Below are 16,591 nucleotides of genomic sequence, written 5' to 3'. Positions count from 1 at the left end.
GCCCCCCACCGGGGATTTAGCCTGCAACCCAGGCAATGTGCCCTTGGCCCAAATGGAACCTGGGACCCTTAAGTCCACAGGCTGACACTCCATCCATTGAGCCAAACCAGCTAGGGCAACAGATGATTTTTGCCTAAGATCTTTAATAGTTCCCCTTGGCTAGGAATAAACTCTTTATTTAGAGAACTAGTAGCCCAGTGCATGAAATTCTTGCATGTTAAAAGGGAATTAATTAGCAGAGATATTTTAATATTGCTATTTGCCCTTTCTCTATAATAGAAGTGTGAGAGGTGAAAGGAAATTAGCAAAATGTATATGAAAATCATATATAAATTTATTAATAAATAAACAGTAACAAAAGGATATAACAACAACAGAGGTATGATATAAAAACAATAAAAACATGATATGAAAACAACAAAAACATGATATAAAAACAGCAGTGATGCAAACAATGACTGATAAAGTGATTAAACTTATTCTAATATCTCCCTGTACACCACATTAAGAGAGAAAACACTTTCAGAGTGCTTGACTAATTTCCCTTGTGATGAAGTATTTAGAACTTTAACTGTAACATCACATGCTCTTCAAACTCTAGAGAAAGCAACATAAAACTAACTGACCATGTGTGAAAGTGGGTTCGGGTAGGGATATGCCTACTCTGTCTAGAGTTTGTCCTTGTGATTTATTATTAGTCATCACAAATGCTGGCATCACGGAAAACTGTCATCGAATCAATTTAAATAGGAAGCCAGTGTCAGATGGGTCCAAATTAATTCTTTGAATCAGAACAACCTCTCCCTCTGCAGATCCTGTTAATACTTCAGCTTCAATAATATTAGGTTGCAATCTTTTGATAATAAATCTGGTACCATTACAAAGACCCCATTTACTATTGAGATTTCTCAATAGCATGATGATTGCACCCACTTTTAATTTTAATTTATGACACGCACTCCTGAAGGAGTAATACTATTAAGAAATTCGATGGGAAAATTTTCCTTTGCAGCATCATCTGTGGAATCAATGGAATCATCACTCAAATACGTGTGAAAATCTCCATTGAGTATATCCAAAATTTCTTCATTTAATTTTTGAACATGCTCATTTTTTGGACAAAGAATTGCACGTTGAGATATATTTTTAATATTATCTACAGATATAGTATTTCCAAAGGTAGCTTCAATAATAGATCCATTACAAATCATTTCACAGGGGATTTCAATAATATCCATTTCTTTTTTTTTCATATATTTTATTGATTTTTTACAGAGAGGAAGGGAGAGAGATAGTTAGAAACATCGATGAGAGAGAAACATCGATCAGCTGCCTCCTGCACATCTCCTACTGGGGATATGCCCACAACCCAGGTACATGCCCTTGACCGGAATCGAACCTGGGACCTTTCAGTCTGCAGGCCAACGCTCTATCCACTGAGCCAAACCGGTTTTGGCAATAATATCCATTTCTAAATGAAAACTGCTATCAAGTTTGCCATCTCCAAGTTTTACTAATTATCCGCTTTGAGCAGAATCCTCTCATCTCATATTGATTGTAAGAGACAACTTTCTAAAACATCCCCAAACATTGCAGTACTTTAAACTAATTTGTACTATGGCCGATCACATAGCATGTGGTACAATACTGAGACATTGTCGAAAATCCACTCCAAGAAGAACTTTCCCACCAAATACAACATTCAGACTCATAATTTCTCTTAGTAATCTGTCTATGGCATTTATAGCATGACTGCATGCCATGGTGCATTCATCAATAATGAGAAGTTGAGCCTTTTTAATAATTTTAGCAACTTCACTCTTCATATTGAGTCTAGAAATTGAAGTTTCACTTAATAGAATCAGTAATTTATATTGGGAATGAAAGGTGGTTCCACTGAGAAGTAAATTTGCACCAATTCCTGTAGACGTTGTGGATAAAACAGTACCACCACAACCTCTAATATAATGTTTCAAAATTTTATACAGATATGCAGGTGAATAGGATTCCTAGCTGGCAGGCCCCTGACAGCAAGCTGGCCACCTGTGGATTCCGTGAGGAATGGGGCTGACTCATCCCTACCTTCAGGGTCTGGTTTGAAGGCCGGACTTAGTACTTCCACACTCTGCTCCAAGGGTGGGTTCCTGCCTGAAACCTCTCCCTGAGGGTGGGTTCCTGCCTGAAACCTCGCCCTGAGGGCAGACTCCTGCCTAAAACCTCACCCTCCAGGAAACAGCTGGAGGAGGGCACAGCTGTTTCGAAGACAACCCCTGAAGGACTGACTTCCTTCTGATTGGTTATGCTTCTGGCTGTGATGTTACACCCAGGGTTTTTATATAAGTAGATAGTAAAACAATTATTTCTTCTTCTTTCAGCGGAATGAAGTACTAAACCCCTCCAAATGTTCCCTTAAAATTATTGGCCTTTCTATCTCAGCTTTTTCAGACTATGCATTGCCCCTGATTGTGATCTTCACCTTGGCCTTGGAATCTGGTTCTATTCTGTCTCTTCAAGTTTACTTCTTGTGGAATATTCCTGCTGCAACCCAGATGTTGGTCCTCGTGTTTTCTACTTTGTGTTGTTAACTCTACAAAAACACTTAACTAACCCTTCCTGACTGATTAATCTAGTCATAATATGTCAACAAAATAAATTAAAAAAAAATTTTCACAGTGTCATCCAGATTTCTAATTTTAATTAATTTAACTTCTATTAAATTAATTTGAAATTAGATTATGTAATTTTTCAAAGCCATCCATATTATTAATTTTCAGCATTATTCTTCATATAGTTAATAGGTTTTGCTTTAGAGAAAAACTGTCTAATTTCAGATCCTAGTTCCAATATTTAATAGCTTTGACTTAAGCAAGTTACTTAACTATTTTTGTGTCTGCTTTCTCATTAGAGAATGAGAAATACTCACCTCATAATTTTATTTAAGGATTAAATACTTAATCCTTATAAATTGATGGGAACAATAGATGTACACAGTAAGCCTTGAAAAGTTAGTTAGCTCTTATTGTGATTGTGATTTTAGTACATATTGAACAATTATGCAAAAATTATCATGAACTTGTGTTCCTCATCTATTATGTTAGTACCTATATTCATGTTATAATTAAAAGTACATGTTCCTCATTTTCTTCAAAATACTGTGCTAAATAATAGTATCTCCTGGGTTAGCTAGTTACTAAATATGAATGAATAATTACAGTCCAAGTCTGATAAAGATTGGGAAGTAGTGGATTTTTCTTATTTTTATTTTCAAACATTTATCAGTTTATTAAATACCATGCATGTTTTTCTAAATATAGATCATGACAAAAGTCTTTTAAAATTTAGACTCATTTTACCTAATGTGCAATTTCTTGTCAATGATAGTAAATGTAACTCAATTTTAAAACCATGAAATGCCATTATGTTACTTAAGTGCCTTTTATACTTAATCTTTATATTTTGAAATAATACAACTTTCAGAAAAATAAGTAATAGGGATGTGGCTGGAAGTACAATTATATAAGCCAAGGATCCGGGTAGCAAGAACACATGTGTACACTAAATAGTGTGGATTTGTTTGTGTGGACTCATTAGTAAAGTCAGTTTTGCTGACCCAATTGGCAAAGCCAATGCCATACAAACAAATATGGACACATATGTTGTATTTTTGTATGAACAAACCCATCTTGAAAAGTGTTTTTAATCCAACAAAAACATTCTTTAAAATGGCTTTAAACTAAAAACATAGTCTGGATTTTTTTTTCTGAAAGAAATCATTGTCTGAAAAAAAAATCACTGCTTATTAAATTCATCTAAGACATTATTATAGGATTTTTACTGTGCTGTTTTTAAGGAAGCTTTAGAAATTTAATAAACGGACTATGAAAGAATGAAAACAAATTACCACTTATCAATGGTACTATACCTTTAAGCTGTGCAGCAAACTGTGGCCTTACTGATGGTTTTGGAATTTAATAATTGTGGTAAGCAAACTTTCTTGATTGAAATTGAAATTGAAAAGAATTCATCATGTATCATTCTCCATCCTTAGAGTTTTTACAACTACAGAAAGTCCACTAGCAACTGTTGTTTTTTCAATATAATGTAAAAAAAAAATGAGGCTTATGGATAACTTCTGGTATGCTCAATTTTCAAAGGTCAGAATATCTAGTCATTTAAAAATATAAAATTCAGATTATATCTTTCAAAATAATTGTCCATAGAGTTGACATTTGCAATACAGTACAGATAATTCACATTAAGTTTCACAATGTCAGTTTACTAAAATTGAATCATTATGTAGGCTGCATTGATTAAAGAATATGCAGGCTGGGACAAAAGTCAGGTTATAGTTGTTCATATGAAAAATAATTCCATCACTAATAAATAATATAATAGGAATAAACTCTATTTCATGTGCTCACAGCTGTAAACCTACCCTTGTCCCACCCTGTAAATCTCAGCACAATCACCAAGCTTTCATCATGGAATCTCCATTCTGCTAAACCTAATGGTCAGCCTGGACCCCTAATCATACTGAGCCATCAGGGGCATTTATTTGCAGTTGCTCTTTCCTCCTCCTTCACTGTTTTCTTCCTTTTGCTTCTAGAAGAGCACACTCTCTGTAAATGTTCTTCCTACCTAAGCTCTCCTTTTCAGTCTTCTCTGATGCATTCTCATTTTTGTCCTTGGAATTACTGAGTGCTCAGTGTTTGAAACTCTTTTATGTCAGTACTCGCTCCTTTAATGATCTATTTCAGTCTCATGGCGTTTAAATGCCATCTATACACTAACAATTCTCAACTTATATTTCCCCTAAACATGATACATGTGTCATGTATCTGTGTATTCCAATTGCTTACTGAACATTTCCTTTTGGTGACTAATACCTGAAAATATTCAAAAGTGAACTTTTAATTTCAACTGTGCAATATTCTTCTGTAGCAATCTTCTCATTTTTAATTTATGATAACTCTATCTTGGAAATGCTTAAATTCAAAATTTTAGAGTTATCCTTAACTTACCTTTCCCATAGAAATTTCACATTCCATCCATTCATCAGTCATTTTGACGCACCCATATATCTGAAGTCCTATTATGTACTATTATCTATGTCTGGTCTAGCTCTTCATCATCTTTTGGCTGTGCTATTGCTCTACCCTCATAATTGTTTTTATGACTTTTACCATGGGAAATTCTGTTTTCTACACAGAAGGCTTAGTGATCTTTTTAAATATATTTAAATTCTGCCATTCTCAAAATCTCCAACAATTCCCCATTTTCCTCAAAGCGAAAGCTAATAATATCCTAACAATGGTGTGCAAATTACTGGCTCCCATTGCTTCTTTGACTCATTTACTACATCTCTCTCTGAGTATTAGCTACACTGACCTCTTTGATGGTTCTTAAACTTACCAAGTGTGGTCCTTGTCTGAAGCTTTGTACTTGCTGTTCCATCAACTTCCCAAGATATTCTCTTGGCTCATTTCCTCTTTTTGCTCAAAAATTATTTTCTCAGTGATGTGTCTGCAATGATTGTGTATAAAAATTGCATTCTTCTTCTACCTTTTTCACTCCCCATGTTCTTTTTTGAGCTTCTTTCTTTTTCCATAATAGAATGTATCACCTTCTAAATTGCAACACAAGTAATTATTTAGCTTGATTTTTTTACAAAGAAGGCAGAGATTTTTTTTTTTAATAGCATGGACTGTTGTATCTCTATGACATAGGATGTTCTTTGGCAAATAATAATTAACAAATAAATACAAATTAAATATGGTCAATGGATTTTATTGGTATGTATGATTATGATTTTAAGATCATAAACAAAATACTATTAAAATGGTTCAAGTAAACAGGGAAAAGTTTTTAAAAAGGAGGAAAAGGTATCTTAATATTCAGTATCTGCGAATTTAGAAAATTGTTAATTACAGAGCATAAATAGAGAGACAGCATTAGAAAGGAAGACTGTCACCCATTTTAATAAGAGAACGGTAAAAAGGGGTGTTTCTGAATTCATATAGGCTTACAGATTTAGTGGCTCAATGTTAAAGCGATTTTTCATATGAAAGTTTTTGTTGTTCTCTCTCCTTTGACAATGTAAGCATACCCTAGAATAAGCTGGGAATTGCAAAATCAAATATTTGAATAAATTGTAAAATAATTGAAATAGTTGTAGGGAACCGAGAAGAGCTGAATAGGCAAAAGTAGAGTTATTGAAAAGTATACAGTGAGGTCCATGATACAGGGCAGATTGGTATGTAATACAATTAAATCAGTCTACCACCTTCCTCTATCCTCTGTAAAAATACTGAATGTCTGGAACTCTAGCTTACTTGTAGTAGGATTTTATTAGGAAGATACCAATAAGAATATAATGAGAATATCAGTAAAATGGTAGATGTCTCAATAAAATGATAGTCAATGAATTCACCAGAGAAATTGCAGAGAAGGGAACATCAGTCAAAAGCAGGCAAGCAGGTGAGAAAGAAATGTAATAGCACAAGGAGACTAGAAACTATTTGCACTTTTCATAAGGTTAGCAGTTTGGAGTGATGACTGTGGGATGGTAGTCCATGCAGAGAAGACATGAGCAGATCTAGGAGATAATAATCCTTGTTGTAGGACGGATTCCGTAGGTCAGGTCTACAGCTTGGGGTGGAGAGAGAGGCTGTGATCCAGGTTTCAAGATCTTTAATTGTTGCTATTAGTAAATCTTTAAAGAGCTTATTATTTATAGATAAAATATTTTAAAAAGTAAAGAGTAGCATAACTAAATGACATGCATCCAACAGGATAGTTTTGCTTGATTGCTCTGTTTAATTTTCTTTCTAAAGAAAATAGTAATCAAATTGTTTGACTGGGGTTTGGGGGTGAGGGTAAGAGTGAGTGAAGGACAAGGAACTAATCACCAAAATCTGAGATGCATTTGTGTGGTGAATCCTCCTTTTGTGGAGACTCTTGGGGAAGCAAAGTCCTTATGAAAACTAAATCTCATTTTAAGGAAAGAAAGGTTAGAAAAATATGTGATTTTATGCTTCATTAATAAAAAACTTTTTAAAAGGACATAATGGAAAGAAAGGGAGACTAAAGATTTTGGTCAGTAAAAAAGAAGAATACAGTAATTGGAGACGACAGGAGAGAGTATCAGATGACCAAATGGAGAGCGGGCTTGAAATCTGTGTAAAGATGAAGGAAATAGCAGAAGAGCCCTTGACTATTTAGTTGTTTGTCAGGCTGATGCATGTCAGTGTCGACTGGATAGTATAAGCAGTCAGGCTAATCTGAATTCAGCTGCAGCTAAAATCTCATTTCCCCTGGATCCTCGGGGACGGAGGCCAGCAGGGTGTGAAGAGTGGCTCTGGTGGCTGTTCAGCCAGTCAGGACTGATGGGGGTTTGGAGTTTTGCTTTGTGCTCTGCCTTACTGTTTTGGCGATGCATTTTCCTAAATATCTAAAAAATCTTATTGAAGTGTTGGATACATGGAACAGACTGACAGAGGTCAGCGGGAAGGGGAATGGGTGTGGGGGGGAGGGAGACTGGATGAAAGAAGGTGAAAAGGTTAGACAAAGGACATAGATGCATAGCCCATGGTCACAGACAACAGTGTGGCGATGGCCGGAGGGAGGGCAGACGGGCTGGGCGGAGGTGAGTGCAGGGGGAGAACATGAGTGACATCTGTACTAGTGTCAACAATAAATTGACCAAAGAAAAAATAGAACTTACATTGTTTTCAAAGTGTTGGAGTGGCGATAAAACCCTGTGTACCCGCTCTCAGTTTTTAGCTATGCCTGATAAAATGGCCTTAAACTCACACACACAAAAGGGATAATCAAGTTGCAAAACACCAAACCCAAAGGCATGAAAAACCTAAAAGCATGAATAATGTCTACCTTACCCTTTTATTTTACAGGGGAAATATGAAAGGACAACGTTGGGGGAAGAATTGTATGCACAGATATACCAGGTCCTAATGATGCCGTTGTAATACTCTAGTTATTATTTAACGGGAAAGGAGGGAAGGGAAGGCTAAATAATATAGGCTTGCCATTTAGCCAGCTTTGCCAAAAAGCTGCATTTAACACTCTCCAAGTCTGTTCTCTGCTGATGGATGGGGAGGGACTGGACAATAGACACGTTCCCAGTAAGGTCTCAGTGACTGCAAAGGTGCCTTCTTGTCAATCACAGCTGGAAAGCCAGTCAGTGGCCAGAATCAGCGTTTTCACTGCCAGCCCAGGGAACCTGATATTTAAACTTCTGAACAAAGGAGCCAGCCACACTCTCTGGCTTCTCTCTCTCTGGTCGCCCTCTTCCTGGCTCTACTGTGGCAGAGGATATGCTCCCCTGTGCCTAAGTGGCCCATTGCCATGTGGGACTCCACACAATGGATTGATGGACTGTCATTAGGTTGGATGCTGTACCGCACTCGGCTGCAACATGGAATGGCAGCTCTGGACACCGGTCCTGCTTTTGGCTCTGCTGAACCTACAGCTGCCCCTCTTTTGGGACTGGCTTAAGGGGAATGGAACTTTATTACCCGAGGAATGTAGCTCCTTGCAAATAAAGCCTTTGTCCGCATCTCATCCTCCCATAGAGGCTTCTGAAAACTCTTATTTCACAGCAGTACCCCAAGAACCTCACTTTCACAAGCAACAGAGGGATTTTATCCTCCGGTAACACCGTTTATGTTGCAACCCAAAAAGCATTTGTTGGTCTGTAGATAATTACTTTTGCGAAAAATGCTTATCAAAATGCGCACAAAATAAACCCCCATATATGCACATGTACATATACAATATTTTTTCGATTTAATGACCTTTGACATTTTTGTTAATATTACAGGACAATTATTATGAAGAATTGCAGTCAGTATGGGTTTGTTTGGTGTTTTCTCCTTGTTAGATTCAGGTTCTGCGTCTTTGGCAGGAACACAGACGCAACGGTGTGTTAGTCTTACTGCACCCTATCAGGTAGTGTGGAATTCTGTTTTATTCTCTAAATAGGATGTTATTTTTTATCACTCGATTATGGTGATGTTGGCTAGTCTGCTACTGTACACTGTGGAGTTATTCTTTCCCCCATTGTAATTAATAAGCACCTTGTGGCATTGTATTTTTAAACTATATAAATATTTTGTTCTTCATCAATGCCCGTACTTAATACCTTATCTAAGGGAGTCTCATAGTGCCCCACTTTGTTGAAACATTTTAGTTCATTGCTATCATTATTTACTTTTATGTTCAAAATTTCCTGTATTTGGCCAGGGTGAGCACCTTCAAGGTGGCTTCTGTGTCCTTCTAACATGTTCTCTTTCTTCCTAGAGTACCTACCCTCTTGCTTTCTTGCACAAGTCTTTCCTGAAACATTTGATCCTTTCTTACTCTTTCCCTGGAATCATCAATTTCTCCCAGGGGTCCTAGTTCCTTCTAGTGGAGAATGTTATTTAGGGGCCCAAATCTGGGCAATAGATTGACAGATTATTATAGAGTGTTTCTGGTTTGAAGTCCTCTCAATAAATAGAGTCAAGAAGTATATGTATGTGCATACACGTGAGTGCACGCACACACACACACACGGGCATTTACACATTAATTTACGTCTACATTTATTTTATCTATTTATATATTGATAATGATGTCTTACAATACAGCTCTAGAGTTTATTCTTCTTTTCTCTCTCTACATATATGAGACTCTCTTCTCCAGCAGAAGGAGACCAGATTGCTTTATTTTATTTGAATATAATTCAGTAATTTGAATATAATTATTTACTTACCAAACTCTGTCTAAAACCAACCTCCTTACCAATGCATGTTTCTATCCCTGCAAGAATGCTCTCTTCACCACACTTGGGCTTTGACTACCCAGGTCCATAGTGTCCCTACCTATGGACACCCTCATGTGGCTCTGAAAGCCTGCCTGCACCCACATGCCTTTCTCACCTTGTTCTGGCTCTGACTTCCCACACTAGACCGATCTCATCAGTATATATATGTGCTCTGACACCCAATGCTGGCTGACCTCCTGTGCCTATGGCTCTTAACCCAGCTTGTTCTTGGATCCCTCACACTGGATAGCACCAGACACAAGCTTACCTTGTGTTATCCCAAATCTAGTGGTTTTAGGACTTTGTTGTTCAAAAAGAGAAGGGGGTGGAAAAAGAGAAAAATAAATAGAATTTAGTATTTATATAGACAGGAAAAGATACATTCATTCACGTTAAAACATGCTTGATTGACAACTCAATATATGTAACTTCCTGAGATATATGAATTTTATCTGTAAAGAAAAACTTTTATAAAAAGAAATGAATATCTAATATTGAACTTTAAGAACTGATAAATTGATAAAATAATTTTTACTCCAACCAATATATTCCTTTTGAAGGGAACGTTGTTAGATGGTGCATTTTGGTAACTTTCAGATTTCCTTGACACAAAATGCTTCAGTCAGCCATCTATTCTTCTTACCTAAAATATGGTTCTGAATAGAAGTCATATTTAAGACCAAGGAGTTTGGTGAAATAGGAATTACATACATAAAAGAAGTAAAATACAAATTTAAATTACAATTGCCTATACGATTCCAAATAACTATCCTGACTTATGGGCACTGTTCTAAACAGTTTACATGTACTAATACAATTTGTATAACAATTGTAGGAGATAGGTTATACAAGGGAGGTTACTGAGGCAGAGATGTTATGAAAATTACTCTCGAAAGTTGTGCAAGTGGGTGGCAGCATTGTTTCCCAAGCCTAGGCACCCTTCATGGGTCACCCACAATATAATACAGCCTTTTGTTAATGCAACAAATATAGTCATTGTTTTGTGCTGGATCAGAAGTCTCTCTGATATCCCAGCAACTTTTTATATTAGCAAAGCAAGTCCCAGGAACCTATTGGAATTGCCCTATGTGGTAGTGTTTGTTATCAAACTTTAGCGTTTTCACCCTTGAATCATCAAAAGTGCACTTATCTGTGAACAGAGAAAATAGACCTTTACTCTTATCTGTCCTTTTAAGGCAATGAATGCGATAAGATTTCTTTTTGCTAGTGCAGCTTGCTTATTTCTGACTTTTATTTTCTTTTTATAGAATGAGTTAAAACTTGGCAGTTTTTGTCCCCACTGACAACATAGCTAATTCTACTACTCTTCTCTCCCGTAGGAAGGTGTATAAATAACAGTGTGTCAATAAACAATTCCTTTCTAGGTGAAGCTCCTTGTTTAAATTACTTTTGGATACTTTATTCTCCAAAAGTCTTTATTTTGAACTTAATCAGGAAATATTTATTATCACTAAAATATAAAAGAGAATGATAATTGATGTTTTCATGAGATAGATTTTTCCCTTTAAATGCTCTTAAGGACTTCAAGTCTATGTTAAATAATATTTGAGTAGAAAATGCGTGTAAAGGACAAGAATGTATTTTCTTTTAATTTGTTATGTTGCAGCATTCTTGAGAGTTTTTAACATCTCCATCTATCTTTATTGAATGTAACGCCTATCATCACCACCAAAGTGCATTATGAACCCCCACTTCTGCACAGTAGTAAGCTGTGTAGTCCCGGTGTTTAAGATAGTGTGATAACATCTCTTAAAAGGATAATACATCTTTTTCTATAGTGCATCTCGTCAGAGTATCTCAAAGCAATTAAAAATAAATGGAAAAATACTGTTCTCAGGAAAATTTGTTTCACAGTTAGAAACTGTTAAATCCATTTCACAGTTGGAAATATTGGCAAGAGAATGAGATTAGATAATTCTTAAAAGTTGACATTTCTCCAAGAACAGTTCATGCATTCTATAGACATCTGCATGTTCTAATCACTAAGTAATCCCTCCTTTCTTTTTTATATAATTCAATCAATGAATGATGTTTTCACAAACGATTCTACAGTGCAGTACAAATTTAGGAATGCCAGAGCAGTGTAATATATTAAACTGAATCTTGGTCTAAGATTTCAGAGAACAAGTTTCTAAAAATAAAAACAAATGTATTTTAAAATGTTGTCGATAAATTGAGTTTCTAAGAGATCTAAGAATAGTTTCTTAAAATAAAATGTTATTTCTTTGTATGTAAATTTTCATATTTTTAATATATTTTTATTAATTTCAGAGAGGAAGGGAGAGGGAGAGAGAAACATCAATGAGAAATAATCATTCATCGGCTGTTTCCTGCATGTCCCTATTGGTGAGTGATTCCACAACTTGGGCATGTGCCCTGGCCAGGAATTGAATCATGACCTCCTAGGTCATAGGTCAACATTCAACCACTGAGCCACACCGGCCTGGCATACATTTGTATATTTTAATCATTATATAATATCCAAAAGTTGGTATGAGAGTTACTTGGAGTGGAATCATCCATATAATCACAGTACCTGGCGACCAACAGCACCAGCATGTCAGATCTTTGTATGGTTCTCACAAGTATAATTTTCACAGCCTAACTATTCTAGACTTGTCTATGTTCCCAAACCTGTTTGAAAGGACATTGAGCCAAGTTAAAAGAAAGGAAAGGAAGAAAGGTCAGTTGTGTAATTTCAATAAGATGATTTGTGTATGGAAAGAAATAAAAGATCAGTAGGAAAAATAACTCTGTAATATTCTCACTAACATATCTTTTGCAAGTGTAGTAATATAGTGAGTCATCAAAAATAAGGCAAGGTCAGTGATGTCCCTTCTCTTGAGCAAGAAACTCCTAAAGCAAGCCCTTGCAGAAAAGCAAAGAAAACAAAACAGCAAGACTGTTAGAATCAACACCATCAAAGCCCTAGAAACTAATCAAAAGCTTGCCACAACCTGGGGAGCATTTCCTCAGGAGGAAAAAGAAAACACACTAATTTCATTAAGAAGAGTGAGCTTTGTGGTGTTTTAACTTACTTTACATCCATGCTGTGCTCCCCAGCTCAGTGGTAGCCCTGAAAATAAACAGCGCATGTTCCCAGGGCTGGTCCAGGAAGAAAAAGAATGGTACTCATTCACAAATTGTTCTTACTTGATCTGTCTAGTCTAGCGGCTGCCTGGAGACCCACTTAACGGCTTCGCCTTTTCACCTGACTGGAACTTGCCTTTTGCCAAAGCTTCTCTTCAGGAACACTTGTTTAAAATGTTCCTAGATAAATGTTTTAGTCACTGCCACTTGGGCTATGGTGAATAGTTGTAGCAAGTAATAAACTAACCGCAAAGTTTGGAAGGGAAGGCAGGAGAGTGGATGCTTTGGGGAATAAGGTCTCTGAAAAGCTCTGACATACTCCTGGGAAACAAGGACTTCGCACAAAGAAAAGCCCTGAGAAGCCCTGTCCTCTGACATCTGGGTGACCTTGAGATTCCACACAAGCAGAAAGTAACAGCTAAGGTAGGGTTGTCAGCTTCTTGGCCCAGTTTAAAAGGCATGCCCTAACACACCCAGAATCCCTCTGCAAACCTATGCACAGAAAAAATATTTTTTTGGCTCCAAGCATTTAAAGAAAACTCTTTCCAATCATTAGACAATAAGCTAACAGAAAAAGACTTTAGTGGGCACACATGAGAAAGAATACATATTTTACAAAATTAAGTCAGAGAAGGAATCACACAAACAAACAAGGAATACAAGTAGCACAATAAACTCTTCAGAAGAGAGAAAATCTATTTTCCAGATTTGCCATATTATGATATTCAAAAGGTCCAGAATTCAACAAATAATTATGAGATATACAAAGAAATTTAAAAAAAGGTATGGCCCAGACACAAGAAAAACAGTGCTCAAACCAAATTGTTTATTAGACAAACACTTTATATCACCTATTTCAATATATTTAAAGAACTAAAATAAACCTTGTCTACAGTACTAAAGAAAAAAGTGTTAAAATGTTGTCTCTCCAAATATGGAATATAATAGTGACCCTCTCACGACTGCCATTGCTACAATGTTAGTTCAAGCCATCATTACCATTCCCTTCAGCTATTTTCTCCAGCTCTCCACATGATATACCCACCTCCGCTTTCTCTCTTACAGTCTCTAAGAAACACCTGAGAGATAGTTTTTATTTAAAAAAATTATGCCATGTTATGGCATTCCATTGATATGATAGCAGCTGAATAAAAGGATAATGTAAGACTAGAGAAAAGCCCTAATTTGATGTTTCTTTCTTAAATTTGACAGTCGTATAGTTTACAAATCTTTAAATTCTGTTACTACTCTCATTTCAATCATAACTATACAAGGATATAAAACACATAATTAACAAAATAGGAAATTATCTTGGTGTAACACTGTGGTGATAGGAATACTGTTAAGCACCAGTACATGTCAAAGATAAATGTCCAGGCTATTCTTTTGTTACTTCAATATGACCAGCAATTTTAGCGGGGGACTGGCTTGGTATTAAAAAGCCTTCTAGCATTAAATAATGTGCCTGAAAAGCAACAGAAAATATGTTTAAAAAAACTGTCCTACAAATATTTTTAAACCTGTTACAAGGCAAATTATACTTTTACTTTTTTAGGAGTACTCTGGTAAAATGAAAATATTCTAAATATTGTAATAATTTTAGTCACACTAACCTACCAAGGTCATTGTAAGACTAAAGAAAAAAATCAGAAGCAAAGCAATGTTTGAAAAACATGGGAGTCGCCTTTGAGTGTGGCAGTGCTAGAAGCAAAGCCATGGAGCTTTACAAGTGGTCTCAGTGTCTTTGGGAAAAATAGAGAAAAAGAGATCGGTCACTGAAAAGAGCTTTGTAACTTCTCAAATCTTGAAAGGACTGCCTTATCTCTAAATTTCTTTTGGCAATTAAAGTCACTTTCCTGTGCCTACTTAGAATTCCCAAATCTGATATTTCTTTTCAGGGCTGATTTTTCTCAGAATAAAATTGGGGCAGTAGACTTATTTTAACCCAAGTACTAGTAACATTAAAGTACATTTTAGGACTCAAAGTTTGCAGAGGTACAACCCCACTAGAAAATGTGTGGTCTGACTTCACCTGTACTATGCATGGTTGAGGCTCTTAAATCCCTGGCACCTCACCCTGCCCTTTGGCTGGCAGACTTTGACAATGTCAAGAGTCTATTTATATTATATTTTTGTTTTATAATATATCATCTGTACTCACCACCCTAAGTCAAGTCTCTTTTTGTCACCATTTATCTCCCATGTTCCCTCTTCTACCTCCCCACACGGCCATTTCCCACTGGTAATCACCATACTGTTGTCTGTGCCTATCAGTTTTTTGTTTTGTTTTTGCTTAATCCACTTTGAGTTTATTCTTATGTATAGTGTAAGAAGGTGGTCTAGTTTAATTTTTCTGTTCAATTTTCTCAATACCATTTATTGAATAGGCTGTCTTTACACTATTGTATGATCCTGCTCCCTTTGTCAAATCTTAATTGACTATAAAGACATGGATTTATTTCTGGGATCTCTATTTGTTCCATTGCTCTATATGCCTGTTCCTATGTCAGTACCATGCTGTTCTGATTATTATGGCCTTGTGGTATAGTCTTTTACCAGGTGGCATGATTCCTCCAAGATTTAATGATATGTAAGCATTCTAATGCAGCAAATAAATAATAAAAGCATTTTCTAATTTAGAAAGTGTTATATTCTATTTGTTGTACGTAACCATGAATTTGTTATGCATACAATTTTACATAAATTAGTGTGCTTATTGGATTAATGTCACTCACTCACAGAGGCTACCATCTCTCAGTCTGAGAATTATTCCTTAAGATTTTACTTTGTCCCTATTATGTAACCCAGCACTATAAAAAGCTGATACATAAATAAATATGAATATTCAGTCCATCTTATTTTCTATAAGTGGTATATGTATATGTTTTTCTGTTAAATTTGTATCATTGTCCTTAATTAAGCAGATAAATCATTCCAGCTTTTAAATTTGGTGCAAGTCACAGCATTCTTGAATCTTTTCTCAGTTTAAAAAGATTGTGCCAATGAAAATGACAAACATCTATTTTTCAAACTGTGCTTCCATCTGGTATTCCAAATCCTTCTAATTGAGAGCATAACTTCAATTCTTCCTGGGAAAACTCTTCATTATGTAAGACTATAGGCCCGGTGCATGAAAATTGGTGCACTGGTGGTAAGGGGGGTCCTTCAGCCCAGCCTGCACCCTCTCACACTCTAGGACGCCTTGCTCCTTACCACCTGCATGCAACAGAGGCAGGAGAGGCTCCCACCACCACCTCTGTGCTCGCCAGCCATGAGCCTGGCTTCTGGCTGAGCGGTACTCCCCTTGTGGGAGCACACTGACCACCAGGAGGCAGCTTCTGCATTGAGCATCTGCCCCCTGGTAGTCAGTACGTGTCATAGTTACAGGTCGTTTTGCCATTTGGTCGATTTGCATATAAGGGTTTTATTATATAGGACTAGAGGCCTGGTGCACGAAATTTATGCACAGGGGTGTGTGTCCCTCAGCCCAACTTGCACCCTCTCCAATCTGGCACACCCCTCTCACAATCCAGGACTGCTGACTCTCAACCACTCGCCTGCCTGCCTGCCTGCCTTATTGCCCCTAACTGCTTATGCCTGCCAGCCTGATAACCCCATAACCACTCTCCTGCCAGCCTGGTCACCCCCAACTGCTCT

The sequence above is a fragment of the Myotis nattereri genome (assembly GCF_964212035.1).
Source record: "Myotis nattereri genome assembly, chromosome: 5".
NCBI lineage: Eukaryota > Metazoa > Chordata > Mammalia > Chiroptera > Vespertilionidae > Myotis > Myotis nattereri.
This window is presented reverse-complemented; position numbering follows the sequence as displayed.